The sequence below is a fragment of the Erinaceus europaeus genome, chromosome 17, assembly GCF_950295315.1.
Source record: "Erinaceus europaeus chromosome 17, mEriEur2.1, whole genome shotgun sequence".
Taxonomy (NCBI): domain Eukaryota; kingdom Metazoa; phylum Chordata; class Mammalia; order Eulipotyphla; family Erinaceidae; genus Erinaceus; species Erinaceus europaeus.
Window position 1 is genome coordinate 42,871,756 of NC_080178.1, and position 19,349 is coordinate 42,891,104.

A 19,349-nucleotide genomic window follows, 5' to 3' on the forward strand; every position below is an offset into this window, starting at 1 on the left:
TCTCTCCCCCTCTCTGTCTTCCCCTCCTCTCTCCATTTCTAAGTTTCCTATCTAACAATAAAAACAGCAATAACTACAACAACAATGAAAAAAAAACAAGGGCCACAAAAAAAGGAACATAAATAAATAAACAAATAATATATTAAAAAAAGAGAGAGGCAGAGTGATGGGTAAGGGTAGATAACATAATGGTTATGCAAACAAACTGTCATGCCTGAGGCTCCAACATCACAGGTTCAATCCCCCGCACCACCATAAGCCAAATTTGATCAGTGCTCTGGTAAAAAGAGAGAGGGGGGGGGCAATGTGAAGAGACCACAGCACCAAAGCTTCCTTTAATGCTATGGGGACTCAGCTTCAGGCTGGGTTATGCACATAGCAAAGCAACACACTTTCCAAGTGACATGTTTCACTGGCTCTCTCTCTCTCTATCTCCTTCTCTCTCTCCCTCTTCCTCTCTCTCTCCCTCTCTCATATATATATATATATATATATATATATATATATATATATATATATATATATAATATAGTCCAGGAGCAGTGAAATAATATACAAGATAATGCCATCTTTAAGATTTGCTTTTAATGAGCAGAATCAGAAATGTATAGATTTTCATATTTTGTTCAGTAGCAAAAATTACCAGATGGAAGCATTTCAGTTGTTGGATAGATCAGACATTGAATACAAAGAGGCAAGGTGTTTGAGTTTGGTGGCTAGTCTGAGGTTGGATGAGAATATTGCCTGAGTAGAGAAAAGGGCTAGACAGTCAGATAAGGGCAGGGAGTAGCTCCCATTATTATGGAAAAAATATGTGCCTAAAATTAACTATTTACCTCCATCCATTTTTTCCAGGGCATATATATATATATATATATATATATATATATATATATATATATATATATATATATATGTTTAGCACAGAGCCTGTGTAACCTCTAAGTCCCTGTTGGTCTTAGCTTATAGCTCATGGTCACATCTGAGGACCATTGCAGGCTATACTCATTCCAGGATCAATCTTTTTCAAGTAGAAGGGCAGGATACCCTCAGCCTCCCTTCAGAGTCTGGGGCTATCTCTACCCTCATTGCTTTATGGTAGAGTCAAGGTCCTGGAAGGCCCCCAAGAGGCTGTTCCTTATGGAAGTGACCAGCAGTAGTGGAGATAGGGACCTTTTAGTGTTCAAGGCCCAGTATATGTGTATAGGAATCCAAGGATTCCCTAAGTAGGGCCCCTGTTGATCAGATGGTACGATATTGACCAAACAGGCCATTATTAAGTGGGCCAGTCTCTTGCCCTTAACCAACTTTTGTAGTCCTTTCTTTATCTGATGATCTTACATTTTCTCTCAGTTGTTCAGGCATTGAGTATCATTTGTTGAGTTTAACAATAGTTAGGTTTTGGGGATGTGTCTTCTTTGGACTTTTCTGCTAGGCTGCCTTGCTAATTTGGTCTCAATCCAATAAATTAAAGTTTAAAAAATATTTTATTCAATTTTATTGAGAGTTAGAATGAAAGAAATCACAGTACTGAAGCATCCTTTCTGGTTGCATCTATGTCACCTGTCCCTGCAAAATGTTTATGGGTGCATGTATTCATCATTGCTGCCTGAGACTGCAGTATCATTGGTTCAGACTGCAAAACAAGTACAAAAGCTCAGGAGAAAAGACTGGGAAGATGGATTTTGAAATTCTCAATACATACCATATATATATAAAGAATTAACTGTAAATCTCAAAATATTCTAAAAGGTAGACTATGTGAAGTACATTCTCTCAGTGTTGATAGAAATGACAGATCTGGAAAGTTAACATGTAAAATTAAAATAATTTTAACGGGACTAGGTGGTGATGCATCAGGTTGAGCACACATGTTACAATGCACAAGGGCCCAGGGTCAAGCCCCTGGTCACTACCTGAGGGGGAAAGCTTCATGAGTGGTGAAGCAGCACTGCAGGTGTCTTCTCTGTCTCCTTCCTTCTCAATTTCTCTGTCTCTATCCAATAGTAATAAATACATAATTTAGAATAATTTTAAAAGCACTGAAAAATCTCAGACCAGTTATGTATAGTGAATGTGTTTTTTAGAGCATTTAAACACATTTATGGTTTTTCTTATTTGCTTGAAAATTTAAGAAGGGTTTTGATATTTGCAGTAAATATTCGAGTTATTAGGATCACTTTTCTAAAAACTAGGTTTTTTTTTTGTCTCAGTGTCTTATTTAATTAATTAGTTAGTTATTTTTTTAGTCAAGCTTCCTTGTTTGTTTAGCAGCTAGAACACAGACTTGCATATTTAAGGCCCTGGGTTCAACCTTCAGCTCTGTAATTCTGCAGTGATGCTTTGGTATCTCCAAACTAAATTCAAAACCAAAGTAAAACATCTAAAAGTTTTACAGTTATAGAAAGATCAGGTAATTGGAAAAAAATTGTAACTTCCTTGTATGTTTTTCTTAAGAGGTATAATCTGTAGAAGTGGCCATTTATAGATCTTTCTTTGGTGAAATTTTCAGGAAATGTTAAAACCTGCCTGGGGCCAGCCCCAGCAGGTCTCAGGGATCCCAAAGGAGGGGTGTTGGCCAACAATGAGAGATGAGTGAGTTGATGCTGAATCAAGCTCAGGCAGACATCTCTGTCATGCTCAAGCAGAACTTTATTTTTATAGTCTCATAAGGCATAGATCATTAATACAGAAATCACCAAGGTATAGATTATTAAAACAAAAATCACCAAGTAAGCACAGCACAGGTAGGGAACACCTGCTTTGTGGAATATTCACATTCCAGGGGCACTTTTCTCCCTAGAGATCACATCACAGTTTCTAGGTCTTTTGTTATTTCCTGTACCTGTGTGCTAGTCAGATGTCCTTTTGATTAAGATTAATATTCTCCCTATTATGTATGTTTATGCCATCCTCTGGCCCCTAGGCATCGGAAGCTGTGGTTCATAGAAAATTCAAGCTTGTTATGTTTCTAGGGGCCTTAAACAAATTGAACAGCCCATTTTTCATATAATCTGTTCCATTGTTTGATCAAGGAGTTTTGTTTTGTTCCTTACTGAGAAGGCAGCAAGGTGATACTTAATTTTACCCCATAAAATTAAGCTCGCTTTTTTGTATGCTTATTATGTGACCTAGATTCTCATGTACTATTCCTGTATAAGGAAGTGGGAGCATGGTGGGTGGTAGCTTAAAAGGCCCATTGTATGTATCTAGGCAGGTACCTTAACTTTCCATTTATTAATTAGGCTATGTAAGGTGCCCCCTCCACTGTGGGAACCATCAATCTCTATGTTTTAGGGGGACTTCTAAAGGAAGTGGTGTAGATAAATGGGGAAACAATTCTTCCTCTTGGAGTCTCCTGAAAAATTCTGCATTACTGATATTCCTTGTTCCATTATGATCAATCTTACAGGGTGCAATGCAGGTTTTGTCATTACTTTTGTTATTGATCAGGCTCTGAGCCTGGCCATAGGTAAATATTATTAAGACCACACAGAGCTTAATCCCAAGACCTATACATGGCAAAAGGCAAGATGTTTCCAGTTTATCCTGGAGAGTCCAGCAAGCTGAACTTCCTGCAAAGCTGGTAGTGTGTCAAGCAGGTCACATGACAGTGCCTGTGCCATCTCCCCCTTTTTTATTTTGTAAATGAAACTTTCATGTTTCATTGAAATGGCTTTGATGCTGTGCCTTAGCACTCACTGAGCTCTTATGGTTGTTTTTGCTTTAATTTTAACTATGATTAATTATCCCTAAGTAAGCTTCCTGGAATACCTATTGTTTCTAAAAGGTGAGTTTTTATGAAGCAAATTAACAGTCTACCCCTATTCTATAAGCTTCTCAAGGCTGTGGGAAGAACCCACTGCTCTCTATATTTCCCTCTTACCTTTTCTGCTAGGGATGTAGGTACCGGGATGATAAAGGGGACGGGGGAGCTAGGAATTGCCTTACAGACAGCTTATCTGATAATTGGCCCATTGCTGTTTTGGACCTCTTTAGTCTGGGGGTCTTTAAGGGGTTGTTTTTTGTTAAACAGCATTCTCCTTAGGAACTTGCTATTTTCTCAGTTGTCATTTGGAAATTAACCAATAAATCTTATAAAATAGCCAGTAATACCCAATATTAATATCATGATTAGTGGAACAAAAAGGCAGAGTGGTTTCGGTTCATTCCAGGGCCACTCACCTTGCAGAGGCCCCCCACCATGCTTGGATCTTGTCAGATAGATGGTGTGACTTCGCCTTCCCTAAAAACTGGTCCTTAAAGTCTTTAAAACCATTCTTCCCTCAGAGTTAACATTGAAAATCTTTTATCTGATACTTGCTCTCATTCATTGATTTCTCTCTTTTTATTCTGTCAACTTCCAGCTATACTAATTTAATACAATTTAGAAAAAGCTACTTTTTATGGTGGGGGAAATGTTATGTGATGATTTGTATTTTTATTTAGCAATATGGTAAAAACTCGTTCTTTACAGTTAAAAAAGCAAACTTTCAAATAATAACACACACACATATATATGTATGTATATATTTATATACATACATATATATACATATATATATATATATTTAAGCTAGAACACTGCTCAGCTATGGTTATGGTGGCGTAGAGGATTAATTCTGGGCAAATAAAAATTATTCTGGGCAAATAAAAATTATAAAAATACATTTATTGGGAGTCAGGCGGTAGTGCAGTGCGTTAAGCACACGTGGCGCAAAACGCAAGGACCGGCTTAAGGATCCCAGTTCGAGCCCCAGCTCCCCACGTGCAGGGGAGTCACTTTACAGGTGGTGAAGTAGGTCTATAGGTGTCTATCTTTCTCTCCCCTTCTCTGTCTGAACTACTCTGCAAGGACTACTGAGCATCATTCTGGTACATGTGAAACTAGGGATCAAGATTTCGGACCTTATGCTTTCAAGCCCAGTATTTCATTCCCGACCCCACATAGCAAGCCACTTAATTTATTAATTAACATGAAACTGAGAGAACAGAGCATTGCTCTCCGGCAATCCAGGCATTGAACTCAAGACCTCATGCTTAAGACTCCAACATTGTTAGCCATCTCCCAGTCTGCTTCACAACTGATTTTTAAAGGGTTGAGTTTATTCCATAGGTGGTAGACCATTATATTCACATGACAGAAGCCACAGTGCCACTCCAGTAGGTGTGTGTGGCACTGGGAATTGAATCAGGAGCCTCCTGCATGCAAGTCCTGCACTCTACCAATGGAGCTATTTCCCTGACTGCTTATATCAAAACTTGCTTTCTTTTACTGCATTTACACTGGAAGTTCTTACTTATTTATGAATTAATTTATAGGGACCCCAGTTAGGCTTGAAATATGTGTATATGTTCTTTTTTTTTTCCAGGAGAAGGGAGCCAGCATCCTTTTGGAGCCATGAATATGGTGTGGACTCCATCTGTTGCTCAGATTGGAATTTCAGTGGAATTACTGGATAGCGTGGCTCAGCAAACTCCTGTAGGCAATGCTGCTGTGTCCTCAGTTGACTCCTTCACTCGGGTAATGTCATCTTATTTCCTTACTCCTTTAAAAAACAATATATACTTTTAAAATAAGCATGGTGGGGAGTCGGGTAGTGAGTTAAGCATACGTGGCACAAAGTGCAAAGACTTGCATAAGGATACCGGTTCAAGCCCCCGGCTTCCCACCTGCAGGGGAGTCACTTCACAGGCAGTGAACCAGGTCTGCAGGTGTCTATCTTTCTCTCCCCTTCTCTGTCTTCCCATCCTCTCTCCATTTCTCTCTGTCTTATGTAACAATAATAATAACTACATCAACAATGAAAAATAAGGACAACAAAAGGGAAAATAAATAAATATAAAAAATTTATATAGTAAAAAATAGCCTGGTACTGGAAAGTTAAAAAGATGAAGGTGGATATATGACATTAATTCCTGACTTTATGAATGCTTTTAGTTTATTTGTATATGCTTAAGTATCTTAGTATTTGTAAATGTTCTGATGAGTTTTTTTTAACATTTATTTGTATGTGTGCTAGAACAAGAGAATTCTGTTTATAGTGATTTCTATGACATTTAGGCTTAACTATTATACTTTACATATATGTTCTAAATTTTAAAAATTATTTTATTTATTTTATTTTTGAGAGAGTTGCAGAGAGAGAAAGACACAGAGAAACACCAGAGCAAGACACAGCTCTGGCTTATTGTGATGCGGGGGATTGAACCTGGGACTTTGGAGCCTCTTTGCATAACCATTATCCTACTTACTTTTTTTTTCTCTTCATTTTACTTACTGATGAGAGCATATGGATGAGAGAGAGAGAGAAAACAAGAAAATATTTGGTGTATATAGTGCCAGTGCTCAATCTCAGACCCTCTGTGCACACAGGTCTGATGCTATCACGTTCATCCTCACTACTTCCATTTTTTTTTAAGATAAAATATTGGGCTATAAGTAGCTTAGCAATCTACACAACAGACTTTCATGTAAAAGGCCCCAGAGGTCCAGAGCTGAGCAGTTCTCTTTTTTTTTTTTTTTTAAACCAGAGCACTACTCAGTTCTGGCTTATGGTGGTGCGGGGGATTGAACCTGGGACTTTGGAGCCTCAGGCATGAGAGTCTCTTTGCATAACCATTATGCTATTTACCCTCTGCCCTGCTTTCTTTTTTAAATATAATTTATTTAATTATTTTCCCTTTTGTTGCCCTTGCTTTTTATTGTTGTAGTACTTATTATTGTTGTTATTGATGTCATCATTGTTAGACAGGGCAGAGAGAAATGGAGAGAGGAGGGGGAGACAGAGAGGGGGAGAGAAAGGTAGACACCTGCAGACCTGCTTCATTCACTGCCTGTGAAATGACTCCCCTGCAGGGTGGGGAGCCGGGGGCTCGAACTGGGATCCTTATGCTGGGTCTTGCACTTTGCGCCATGTGTGTTTAACCACTGCGCTACCAACCGACTCCAAGCAGTTCTCTTCTTAAAAAGAGAAAAGCAAAATTACACATATGGTCCACTGCCCTTCCGTTTCCCTCCTTATATCTTCTCTGTGTCTTTTTTTTTTATGAGAAGAAATTTATCTATTTATTTATTTATTTATTTATTTATTTATTTATTGTGCCTTCAGGGTTATCACTGGGACATGGTTCCTGCACTACAAATCCACTGCTCTTGGAGGTCATTTTTCCCATTTATGTTGCCCTTGTTGTTGTTATTGTTGGATAAGATAGAGACATCGAGAAAGGAGGGGAAGACAGGGAGAGAAAGGTAGATACCTGCAGACCTACTTCACCACTTGTAAAGCGACACCCAAAACGCCACCACCACCACCACCCTCCCGCCTTGCAGGTGGGTACCCTGGAACTCAACTCGAACCGGGATCCTTATGTAGTCCTTGTGCTTTGCCCCATGTGCGATTAACCTGCTGTGCTACCACCCTACTTCCTTGATAAGACCTTTTTATCTGTGTTCCAGTGGATAGTGGCATTACTTCTAGATCTGGAATCTGTACCATAAATCAGTACATTTATCTATGTGTGTGAGTTTCTTTGTATTTGAAATGCCTGGAAGCATTTGTCCTGTGAATACTGACATCCTAGTGCCTTCTGGTATGTCGATTACATGGAGCAGTCTGCAGCCTAGAGGAGGGCTCACACCAAGCTGGCACCTTGATCTTGAACTTGCAGTCTCCAGAATTGTGAGAAATCTTGTGTTACCATCTACCCAGTCTGAGGTCATTTGTGATAGCAGTTGAATGGGAAAAGATACACTGACACTTATTTTTTATTAATAAATGTCATATATATATATATGTTAACCCAGGCAAGCTAAATTCTGGTAATATGCCAAGTTATCTTCTGTTAAGTTCAGTTATTAATAGAGAGCTCAGCTAGCGTTTAGGCAGTTTAGATTTGGAGAATGCTGAAGAAACTAAATTTCTCCTGTTATCTCTTCTGAAAGGTGAAGGAAACCCAAAGAGCTCATGCAGAAAGGCATCTTAGGAGTTTTATTGTGACTGGATTTGGGAAAGGCAAATTCAATGAGCTGTCATCGAAGACAAGGTATGAATGAATACGAGTAAACAGTATGTGTAAGGCAAGAAATAGTCTCCATTTTCTGGATCCAATACACTAGAAAACATAATACAGTTTGCAGCTGGTGTCCCAGTACCCCCCAGAGTACTTTTTTCCAAATCTGTCTTTAAAAATATAAATTTATCTTTATTTTACTTGTTAAAAGAGAGAACCAGAGCCTCACTCCAGCATGTACACTACCATGTACTGACTGAACTTGGAGCCTCATGCTTGAGTCCAACAATTTCGCCACTGTGTCAGCTCCTGGATCACCTTTATTTTTATTTATTTTTTGACCAGAGCTTTATAGCACTGGTTTAAAGTGGTGCCAGAGATTCATTGGGACCCCAGAGCCTCAGACATAAGAGTCTTTTGCAATGAGGATCCTGGTTAGGGCCCCTGGATTCCCACCTGCAGGGGAGTCGCTTCCCAGGCGGTGAAGCAGGTCTGCAGGTGTCTGTCTTTCTCTCCCCCTCTCTGTCTTCCCCTCCTCTCTCCATTTCTCTCTGTCCTATCCAACAACAACAACATCAATAATAACTACAACAATAAAACAAAGAGGGCAACAAAAGGGAATAAATAAATATTAAAAATGCAAAAAAAAGTCTTTTGCATAACCACTATGCAATCTCCTAACCCAAATTTCCCTTTCCAGTGTTTTTTATGCAACCAAAAACACACAGTACAGTCTTTTGTGAGTCCCTTCCTTCATTTAGCATGTTTCCCGATTTACTCATTTTTAACATGTATAATACATATTTTTTGCTAAAAAATATTTTTTCCATTTCATGATTATGCCACATTTCCCTCAGTGGAACTGGGGCCTCATTTATATGTAATTTCATTGTTCTTAGATTGATTTTTCATTCAGCTAGAAAGGTGGAAAGACAGACGGTTCCAGAGCTACCCCTGTTTCCATGTCACCTTGTACTTGGTGCCAGTGCTTGAGTCCCACCCACACAATTAGACAACTCATGTCCCCTAGATCATGAGCTGTCTCTCTAGATGGATAGACCGCATTTTAGCCATACTTTTGGGTTGATTGCATCTTTGGCTGTTATGAGTAATGTTGCTGTGTATATTCATGTACAAGGTTTATTTTATTTTTTTGTTTTTGTTTTGTCCTCTCTGGGGCCTCACTTTTCTGTAAAGAAAGGGACAGATACCACAGCAACAAAACGTTCCTCAGTGTGATAGTGCCTCCATGTGGTGTAGCAGTAGCTCAAACCTGGGTGGTGCACCTGGCAAAGCAGACACCCTCCCAGGTAAAGTATCTCACTGTCCCCTGTATACATGTTTTTTTTAATGGGCATGTGCTGTCATTTCTCTTGCATATATTTTCAAGAATAGAATTATAGGTTCTCTATGCCTAACTTTAAAAATATTTTTGTTAGTGATTTAATATTGATTTACAAAATTATAAGATAACAGGAGTATAATTCCATGCTTTTCCCACTGCCAGTGTTTTCTATCCCCATGCCCTCCATAGGATACTGCATTTGTTCTCCCAAGATCACAAATATAGGTTGACTATTATTTGTACAACTGTCAGTCTCTCTCTATATATATATATTTCCCCATTTTCCCTATGATCTTGCTTCCTCTTCCTTTCTAAGTCACACTTAATACTTGTGAGGCCCCCCCCCTTTTTTTTTCTTTTTCTCTTTCTTTTCCTTCTCTCTCTGGTTCCTGATGAAATTGGAGTTCAGAGCCCTGTAGTCACCTTTCCCTGACATTTACCCCTCTGGGAGTATGGACCAAAATTCTTTATGGGGTACAGAAAATGGAAGTTCTGGCTTCTGTAATTGCTTCTCCACTGGACATGGACATTGGTATCTTGTGTTGGGTTTTTGGTTTATTTAATAAAAAGAGAGAAAGAACAGCATTACTCTCCCATACTTGATGCCAGGTCACAAAACCATTGCACCACAAATGCAAAGTCCTATACTCTACCTGCACAGCTACCTTTCATCACAGATTTTGTTGTAAGAGTTATAGGAATAAATTCTATATGGAGGCCAGGTAGTGACATGCCAGGTAGGGCACAAAGACCTGTGTTCAAGCTCCCAGCCTTGACTAGCTCAGAGGAGTGCTGCAGGTATCTCTCTTTTTCCTTCCCACTCTATTCCCCAATCTCCCCCCCCTCTCTCTCTCACACACACACACACACACACACACAGGTTTTCATAGCTCTTGGCCCAGTAAAATAGAATAGTTTACATACATATGGCCCACAAGGAAATGGACTGGGAACACTGGTGCAGAGAGCATCTTGATCTCTCTTGACACTAGTGCCACTTTATCACTAGTGTCCCTCACCTCCCAGAGCAGAGGCTTTTCCTAGAAATTGCTTCACTCCAGCCCCCTACATCAGGACTATTGCTAGGGGTGAAGACACAGTTTTTACATAGTTTTCTTCCGTCAGCCAACAAGATATTTCATTAATGTGCATGTACAGAGTGAGTGGGCTTAGGACACTAAGGAGAGTGAGATGACCTTTTTCATGCAAAACCAAAGAGGAAGAGAGAGACTTGGGAGTCAAGAGTTCTCCTCAGGGAGGCACACAGGAAGCTGGGTTTCACCAGGAGCACAGGCAGTCAAGGCAGGGGTAAGAACTCTGGGGAAACTCAGTGGAGAGCCATGCTGGCAACAGAAACTCTTCTTCCTTCTAGTGAAGTCAACACTCTTCCTGGGATCTGGTGCCTCCCAAAGAATGACCCACACCCTCTGGCTGACTGATACAAATATGGGATATAAAGTATGTGATGACTGTGTTAAGAAGATAATAAAGGACAGACGGGGTGGGTGGTAGGATAGGTAACATATGGTTATGCAAAGAGATTCTGATGCCTGAGACTCCAAAGTCTCAGGTTCAGTACCTTGCACCACCATAAACTAGAGCTGATCAGTGCTCTGGTAAGAAAGAAAAAAAATGACAGTGTGATAATAAAATAAAAATTTAAGTCTTCCATCTCTACTTCTCATCAGCAAGGCAGTCACTTTGCAACTAAGTGGGTTACTGTCAGTGAGAGACACATAATAGGGATAAAGTATTGTTTCCCAGGACTGCTAATACAGTTTATACAAAAGTGCTTGTAACTATACAGCATAGCACATGTTATGTGTTATTACAATTATAACGAGTACCTATGATGTCATTTCAGTTGTCCTGATGATAAAAATGATCCTTTATGCTTCTTTTTACTGGGTGGTTAGATGTATAGATGAATTGATAGAAAGATTAGACATATAGAATGTCATATTCATAGTTAGGGAGACAACATAGTGGCTTTGCAAAAGATTTTCATGCTTGATGATCTGAAGTCCCAGGTTTAGTCCTGAGCACCACCATAAGCCAGAGCTGAGCAGCACTCTAATCTTTCTGTATCTCTATTTTTCTCTCCCATTAAAATAAAATAAAATAAAATAAAATATTAAAAAAGAGGTCCTATTTATGAACATTCCCTGTTACATAACAAATTACAAAAACTTTTCTTCATCATCTTTGTTCAGGTGAAAGCGAAACTATCAGCCATGCAAGTTAGACTGTGACTGTGGTATGCAGTATATCAGCAATTTCAGAATATGGTACAAAACTTTTTAAAAATTTTTTATGAGAGGGATAGGGGAGAGAGAAAGAACCAGACATCACTGGTACATGTGCTACCGGGGATCGAACTCAAGACCTAACGCTTGAGAGTCCAACACTTTACCTAGTAGGCTAAATCCCATACCACTGGTACAGAACATTTTAACAAGTATTAAGTTATGACTAATTACAAGATAAATTATTAGTTAGAACTATAATTTACAGAGGATGGGCTGTGTTGCATCTGGTTGTGCACATGTTACAATGTGTAAGGACCTGGAATCAAGTCCATGGTCCCCACCTGCAGGAGGAAAGGTTTACAAGTGCTGAAGCTGTGTTGCAGGTTTTTCTCTCTCCCTCTCTATTTCCTTCTTCCATGTCCACTTATCTTAGTCTCTATTCAATAATAAAAAATATTTTACAAAATGTATTAGAGGGTGGGAGTAAATAGCAAAATGGTTATGCAAAGAGACTCTCATGCCTGATGCTCCAGAGTCCCAGGTTCAGTCCCGCACACCACCATAATCCAGAACTGAGTACTGCTCTGGTAAAAAAATAAATAAATAAATAATTGTAATTTACAGATATAGAAATTGAGAAATGGAGAGATAGCATAATAGTATAATAGTTATGCAGAGACTCTCTTCCGTGAGGTTTTAAAATTCCAGTTTCAGTTCCCCATACACAAGCCAGAACTGTGTTAAATAAAATTTAAAAAACAAAGAAAAAAAAAACTTGAAAGGCAGACATGACAAATGAGCAGCAGAGAAAGGAAGAAAAAGTTTACTCTTCTTAGATTTTAAGTTGAGTTGGAATCTGTGACTCCTCCAGACGCAACCTATGTAATAGGATAACATCTGTGCAAATCATATATCTAAATGCAGGTTTATATTCAAAATGATAACTTAAAGGAACTCATGGAACTCAAAGCGTCTGACACCAAATAACTCAAGTTTGTAAATAGGCAAAACCACTGACCAGATATTCCTCCAAAGAAGATCTACAACAGGATTGTGGGAAAAGTTGAGTACTCACCAGAGAAATGCAAGCCAAAACCTCAGTACCTGCTAGAGTAGATATTATTCAAACAGAAATGAGTGCTGACAGGAGAAGAAATCGGAGGCCCTGGGTGTACTGTTGATGGGTAGGTAAAGTGGAGCAGTCCCTGTGGAAAACAGATTAGATGTTGCTCACAAAAGGAAAAGTAGAACTACTTCCAAATAAACTCATGTCTAGGCCCTTGAAGATGTCTTGTACACCCTTGTTCACTGCATAGTTAGCATGAACTTGTCTTGAAAATGATAAAATGTAAGTAACCCCATGCTAACAGAGCTGCCAAGTCCCAGACCCCTAGACTGGAACCCAGAGGCCAGATCATAAAACCCTTCACTGGTGTGTCTACTGCAGACTGTCTTTGGACTGGTGCTCCACTGCTCCAGTTAATGCAAGCCCGTGGTTTCTACCTAGTGCACATTCTCTAATAGAAATGCAAATGATGACAGCCCTGTAGATGCAAATTCATTTTTTCTTCTTTATTGGGGGGAATCAATGCTCTACAGTCAAAAGCAAACACAACAGTTTGTACATGCATAACACCTCCCACTCCTCCACACAACACTACATCCCCCTGTAGGCCCTCTATCATCCTGTCCCAAGACCTGAACTCCCTCTCCCACTTATTAACTCAAGAGTCTTACTTTGCTGTGTTATACCACCTGCAGTTGGGGTTCAACTTAGTGCTTTCTCTTGTGACCTTGTTTTTCAACTTCTGCCTGTGAATGAGATCATCTCATATACATCCTTCTGTTTCTGACTTATTTCACTTAACATGATTTCTTTAAGCTCCATCCAAGATGGGCTAAAAATGATTACGTCACCATTTTTACTCTACTTAGTTCTCTTTCTCATTTCTTTACTGATTTTCTGCCTGGATAATCTTTCAAGTGAATAGAGTGGTATGTTTAAGTTCCCTACTACGACTGTGTTACTTGCTGTTAATATATTGCTGTAGCTCTTGCAGTAGATATTCGATATATTTAAATAGCCTCTCCTTGGTTGCAGAAATGTTGATAATCATTAAGTCCTCTTGATTGATCCTCTGAGCACTAAGTAATGTCCATCCCTATCTTTTTAAATTTTATTTATTTTAAGGTCTATTGTGTCAGATATACACATAGCTGTTCCTGTCCTTTTTTGTGTGGTCCATTGGCTCATACGATAGTTTTCCATCCTTTCACTTTGAGTCTGTGTTTGTCTTGCTGAGATAGGTGGGATTCCTACAGACAACATAGGACTTTTTTTTTCTTTCTGATCCATGTTTCTACTTTGCCCCTTTTAATACGTGAATTCATGCCATTGACATTTATTTATTTATTTACTACTGGATAGAGACAGAAATGGAGAGGGAAGGGGGAGATAGAGAGGGAGAGAGACACCTGAAGCCCTGCTTTACCACTTGTGAATCTTCCCCCTGCAGGTGGGGACCAGGCGCTTGAACCCAGGTTCTTGTGCACTGTAACGTGAGTGCTTAAATAGGTGTGGCACTGCCTGGTTCCCTCATTGATGTTTATTGTTATCATAGATTGAAGATATTTTATCATCATTATTGTAGATATTTAGAGTGTTCTGTTATATGGCATATTTAAGGTGATCTGACTGTTTATACAACTTTCAGAATTTCTTTCAGAGCAGGTTTGGTGATAGTTGATTCTTTCAACCGCTGCTTGTCTTAGAAGGTTGTTATGCCTCCATCTATTCTGAATGAGAGTCTAACAATAATCTTGGATGGAAGCCTTTCTGATTAAGCACTAGATAGATATCTTGCCATTCTCTTCTGGCCTTTAGTGTTTGTGTGGAGAAATTTGCTGCCGATCTTATGGGTTTTCCTCTGTAAGTGACTCTTTGTTTTTCTCCTGCAGCCTTTGGGATCCTTTCTTGTTGAGTTATGTTGGTTTCCTGTAGATATCATATTGTTGGGTTGTGTTTTTGGAACCATCTTCCTTCTCTGTGCCTTTTAATAGGTGAATTCTGACCATTGACATCTATTGATATCATAGATTGAATATATTTTAGCATCATTATAGATTTTTAGTGTGTTCTGATATATGACATAATTATGGTGTTCTGACTGTTTATAGGAGACCTTTCAGAACTTCTTTCAGGGAAGGCTTGGTGATAGTTGATTCTTTCAACTGTTGCTTGTCTGAGAAGGTTTTGATGCCTCCATCTAGTCTGAATGACAGTCTAGCAGGATACAGTAGTCTTGGCTGAAAGCCTTTCTCATTGAGCACTAGATAGATATCTTGCTATTCTCTTCTGGTCTGTAGTGTTTGTGTAGAGATGTCTGCTGCTAATCTTATGGGTTTTCCTCTGTAGGTGAGTCTTTGTTTTTCTCTTGTTGCCTTCAGGATCCTTTCTTTATCCTTATCCCTTTCCATTCTAAATATGAAGTGTCTAGGTGTCTTTAAGTCTGGGTTAATTCTGTTTGGGAACCTCTGGGCTTCTTGAACCTTTATGTATTTGATGTTATTTAGACTAGAGAAGTTCTCTCTCTCTCTTTTTTTTTCCTCCAGGGTTATTGCTGGGACTTGGTCCTTGCACTACAAATCCATTGCTCCTAGATGTTTTTATTCCCCCTTTTTTCCCCTTGTGTAAGGATCCCGGTTTGAGCTGCCAACTCCCCACCTGCAGGGTATTCACTTCACAGGCAGTGAAGCAGGTCTGCAGGTGTCTTTCTCTCCCCCTCTGTCTTTCCCTCTTCTCTCCATTTCTCTCTGTCTTTTCTAACAACAATGACATCAATAACAACAATAATAACTACAGCAATTTAAAAAAAGGCAACAAAGGGAATACATATTTAAAAATTTTTTTAAAGCTTTAAATAAAAACCATAAACATACGGGGCATCATTTATTTTTTTAAGTTGTTTTTTAATATGTATTCCCTTTCGTTGCCCTTGTTTTTTTCATTGTTATGGTTATTAATATCATCTTTGTTTGGATAGAACAGAATGAAATGGAGAGATGAGGGGAAGACAGAGGGAGAGAGAAACATAGACACCTGTAGACCTGCTTCACGGCTTGTGAAGCGACTCCCCTGAAGGTGGGGAGCTGGGGGCTTGAACCGGGCTCCTTACATAGGTCCTTGTGCTTTGTGCTGCATGTGCTTAATATGCTGCGCTACCTCCATACTCCCACAGGGCATCTTTCGAACAAAATCCCCTGCAATCCTTCCTTATAGGTGCCAACATTTACAAGCTTTTTCTTTCTTTTTTTTATTTTCCCTTTTGTTGCACTTGTTTTATTGTTGTTGTAGTTATTATTGTTGTTGTTATTAATGTCGTCATTAGGACAGAGAGAAATAGAGAGAGGAGCAGAAGACAGAGAGGGAGAGAGAAAGAGATACCTACAGACCTGCTTCATTGCTTGTGAAGCGACTCCCCTGCAGATGGGGAGCCAGGGTCTCGAACCGGGATCCTTACTCCTACCCTTGCGCTTTGCACCACTTGCACTTAATTACTGTGGCGCTATCACCGAAATCCCGGTTTTTTCTTCTCTAATGGTCATTACTGTTCACAGTAGACAATAAGAACAAGAGATTAAGAAAAAGCCATTAAGAAAAATAATAAAGAAAAAAAGGGAAAATAATAGAGAGATGTGTTGCTCTATAGATGTCAAGGATGGGGACCAGGCAGTATGGTGCATTTGGCAGAGTACAATAGTTAAAATACACAAGGACCCATTTCAAGCCCTTGGTCCACACACACACATATCTGTATGCAGGGGGAAAGCTTCAGAAAAGGTGAAGCATTGTTGCAAGTGGCTCTTTCACTCTTCATCTCTGTCTTCTCTCTCAATTTCTTTCTGCCCCTACTCAATAAATAAATAATAAAAAAATTAAAAGATGTCAAGAACATGTTCTATAAACAAAGACAAGTAGCCAGAGTTGCGAATTGTGGGTTCTGTCACAGTCACCTACATTGGTAACATTCACATCAAGATGTATTGGTGGAGACTCAACCCTATGGGGCATGTGGATGATTTATAAAAGGAAAAGATAATAACAGTAAAAAGAATCTCCAGACTGCTTCCCACAGGAGTTGTACCAATTTTCATTCCCCCCAGCTGTATAGAAGGCTTTCCCTCTCCCCATCCCCTTGCCAGCAGTTGGTGTTTCTGTCCTTTCTGATGTCTAACATTCTCACAGTTGGCATCTCTTTGTTGTTCTTGCTTGCATTTCTCTGATAATCAGTGACTGGACATTTATTCATGTGTCTATTGGCCTTGGAGATCTCCACCTATCACAAGGATATAAGAAATGGTACTCAGATGTCAATAACTGTCCTATAAACCATTATTTCTCCCAGGAAAATTGCTTGGGGCGGGGGATGGTCTGCAGAGCTGGCTCAGAGGCAGAGCACATGCATGAGCCCCTGAGTTTGATTCCTCCTCATCTTATTTCTGAAGAATACATCAGAAACTTCTGCCTTCAAACAGTAAAATGTCTCATCTCAATGCTGGAGGCATGCAGCCTGGGATGAAGGTATTGGCAGGGTCATGTGCTTTATAACAAATATGCCAGGGGTTGGGGGGGGTGGAGTCCTGTCTTGCCTCTGTAGCTTCTGAACTTCACAAGCAAGCCTATTCCCTCCTTAGTCTGTGGATTCTGCTGCATTCACCCAGTCTCCCACCACCACCACATGCCAGTCTCTCCCTGTGTGTCCCTCTCTTCCCCTCTTCTCTGGAGACAAACAGCAGACTAGATGACAGGTCCTCTTATCTTGAATGTGTCAGGAAAAAAAATCCAGTTTCCAAGTAATTTCACTGGGATTAGGGTTTCCAAATGCCTATTAGCTGGATCCAGTCCCCCAGGGAGTTAGCAGGAAATACCTGGCTATGGTATCACTCTCTAGCAAAAGTAACCCTCCTCCACCCTCATTTATGGACTGCTAGGTCATGCCCCTGGTCCCATGTCATCCTCATTTTGAGGTGACTCTGATCATATGTCCAGAGGCTCTATTCACTGAAAAAACGAAAAACAAAAAAGTAGGATGTAGACCTGTACACTTGTGTGTATGTGATTGTCCTGGATCCAACAAGCTCACAAGTGCCCTGTGGAGGGTGATGGTAGGGTAGGCTCTGGGATGGCACCGGTGAGAAGACAGGTATTTTCTGGTCCCACAGAATAGACAGTCTAGTGGGAGGAGGTTTGCACTCAAGATGTGGCTTCCTAAAGAACAACCTCTAGCCAGACCTGAGGACAGAGCCTGGTTATGTGCATGCCTGGGCTCTGGCGCCCTTGGGTGACTGTGGCTGTGTCTCTCCTAGTGGGCTATTCATCACCATTCATGACAAGGGCCACATTGCCACCATACTCAACTCATGGCCTGAGGATGACATTAAGGTAGGGATCTTCTCTTCTGTGCTGTTGCTCTGTGCTGGACTGGGTCCTCTCAGCCTGGACCAGAAAGAAAGCCACCACAGCACCAAAGGGAAGAGTCAGCACACCTGTGAGGCCTGACTCACCCACCTGTCAGCTACGCACAGGAAGGCCTGACAGAGGGAGAGTGAGTCAGAACAAGGCCTCCAGGTGTCGCGGTGGCTGAGGATTTGAACCCAGATCCTGGTGCAGGGTAGCCTTGGTTTCTCTGAAGGATGATGGCAGATGGGTTTCCTCCACTGAGCCTGCAGAAACCACCAACCCTTAAAGGGGAGTCGAGGGGACAGGGGCCCACATTGGCTCAGGCAGGTTGGCATCCAGAGGAGGACCACTGCAGGAGCACTGCCCCTGTCTTGCTTGCTGTGGTGGTGACAGATGGGGAACACATCCTGGGGGACCTGGGCTGCTACGGCATGGGCATCCGAGTGGGCAAGCTGGTGCTTTACACGGCATGCAGGGTCATCATCCCATGCCAGTGCCTGCCTATGATGCTGAATGTAGACCACCTGCTGCCAGCGTGCCAATAGGGCTCCAGTGCCTCATGGCTGAGGCTTCGCTGTGACCTGGGAGAGAGTGCTGGGGCTTTGCTAAGCCACTGCACCCTGGTCTAGACCTTGGAGACTATGGCCGCATCCAGGGAGATGAGTACTACATGACTGCATGTATCTGTGACTGTAGAAGGACGCAGGGTCAAACCTCTGGACACCACATGGGAGCACCTACAAGAGGGAAGCTTCCTGAGCAATGGCGCAGTGCCATGGTGTGTCTCCTCTTTCTATCTCTCTCACTCTTAATCTCTCTCTGTCTCTTAACATCTATCATATATATATATATATATATATATATATATATATATATATATATATATATATATATCATGTAGGCATTGAGCCCTATCAAGAACACTGGTGGCAAAAAAAAATGGAATGAAACATGTAAAGGGCATTCTAAATAATGCAGCCAGCTAGTGCAAGAGCACCTTTGTGAGCCACAGTTTCAGCCTCTGTCCACAGAGAAAGCTAACAAAGACCTGGGGCAGATACAGTAAATGTTTAAAGCACTAATATATGGGGTCATATGGTGGCATGGCCAGTAGATCACACAGGTGATCATGCTCAAGGACCCATGTTCAAGCCCACAGTCCTCCTGCAACAGGAAGCAGGAAGCTGCATGAGCAGTGAAGCCATATGACAGATTCCTCTCCTCTCTGTCTCGAAAGACCAGATATCCTTGGTATCTACACTTGCAGGGAATGATGAAGTGT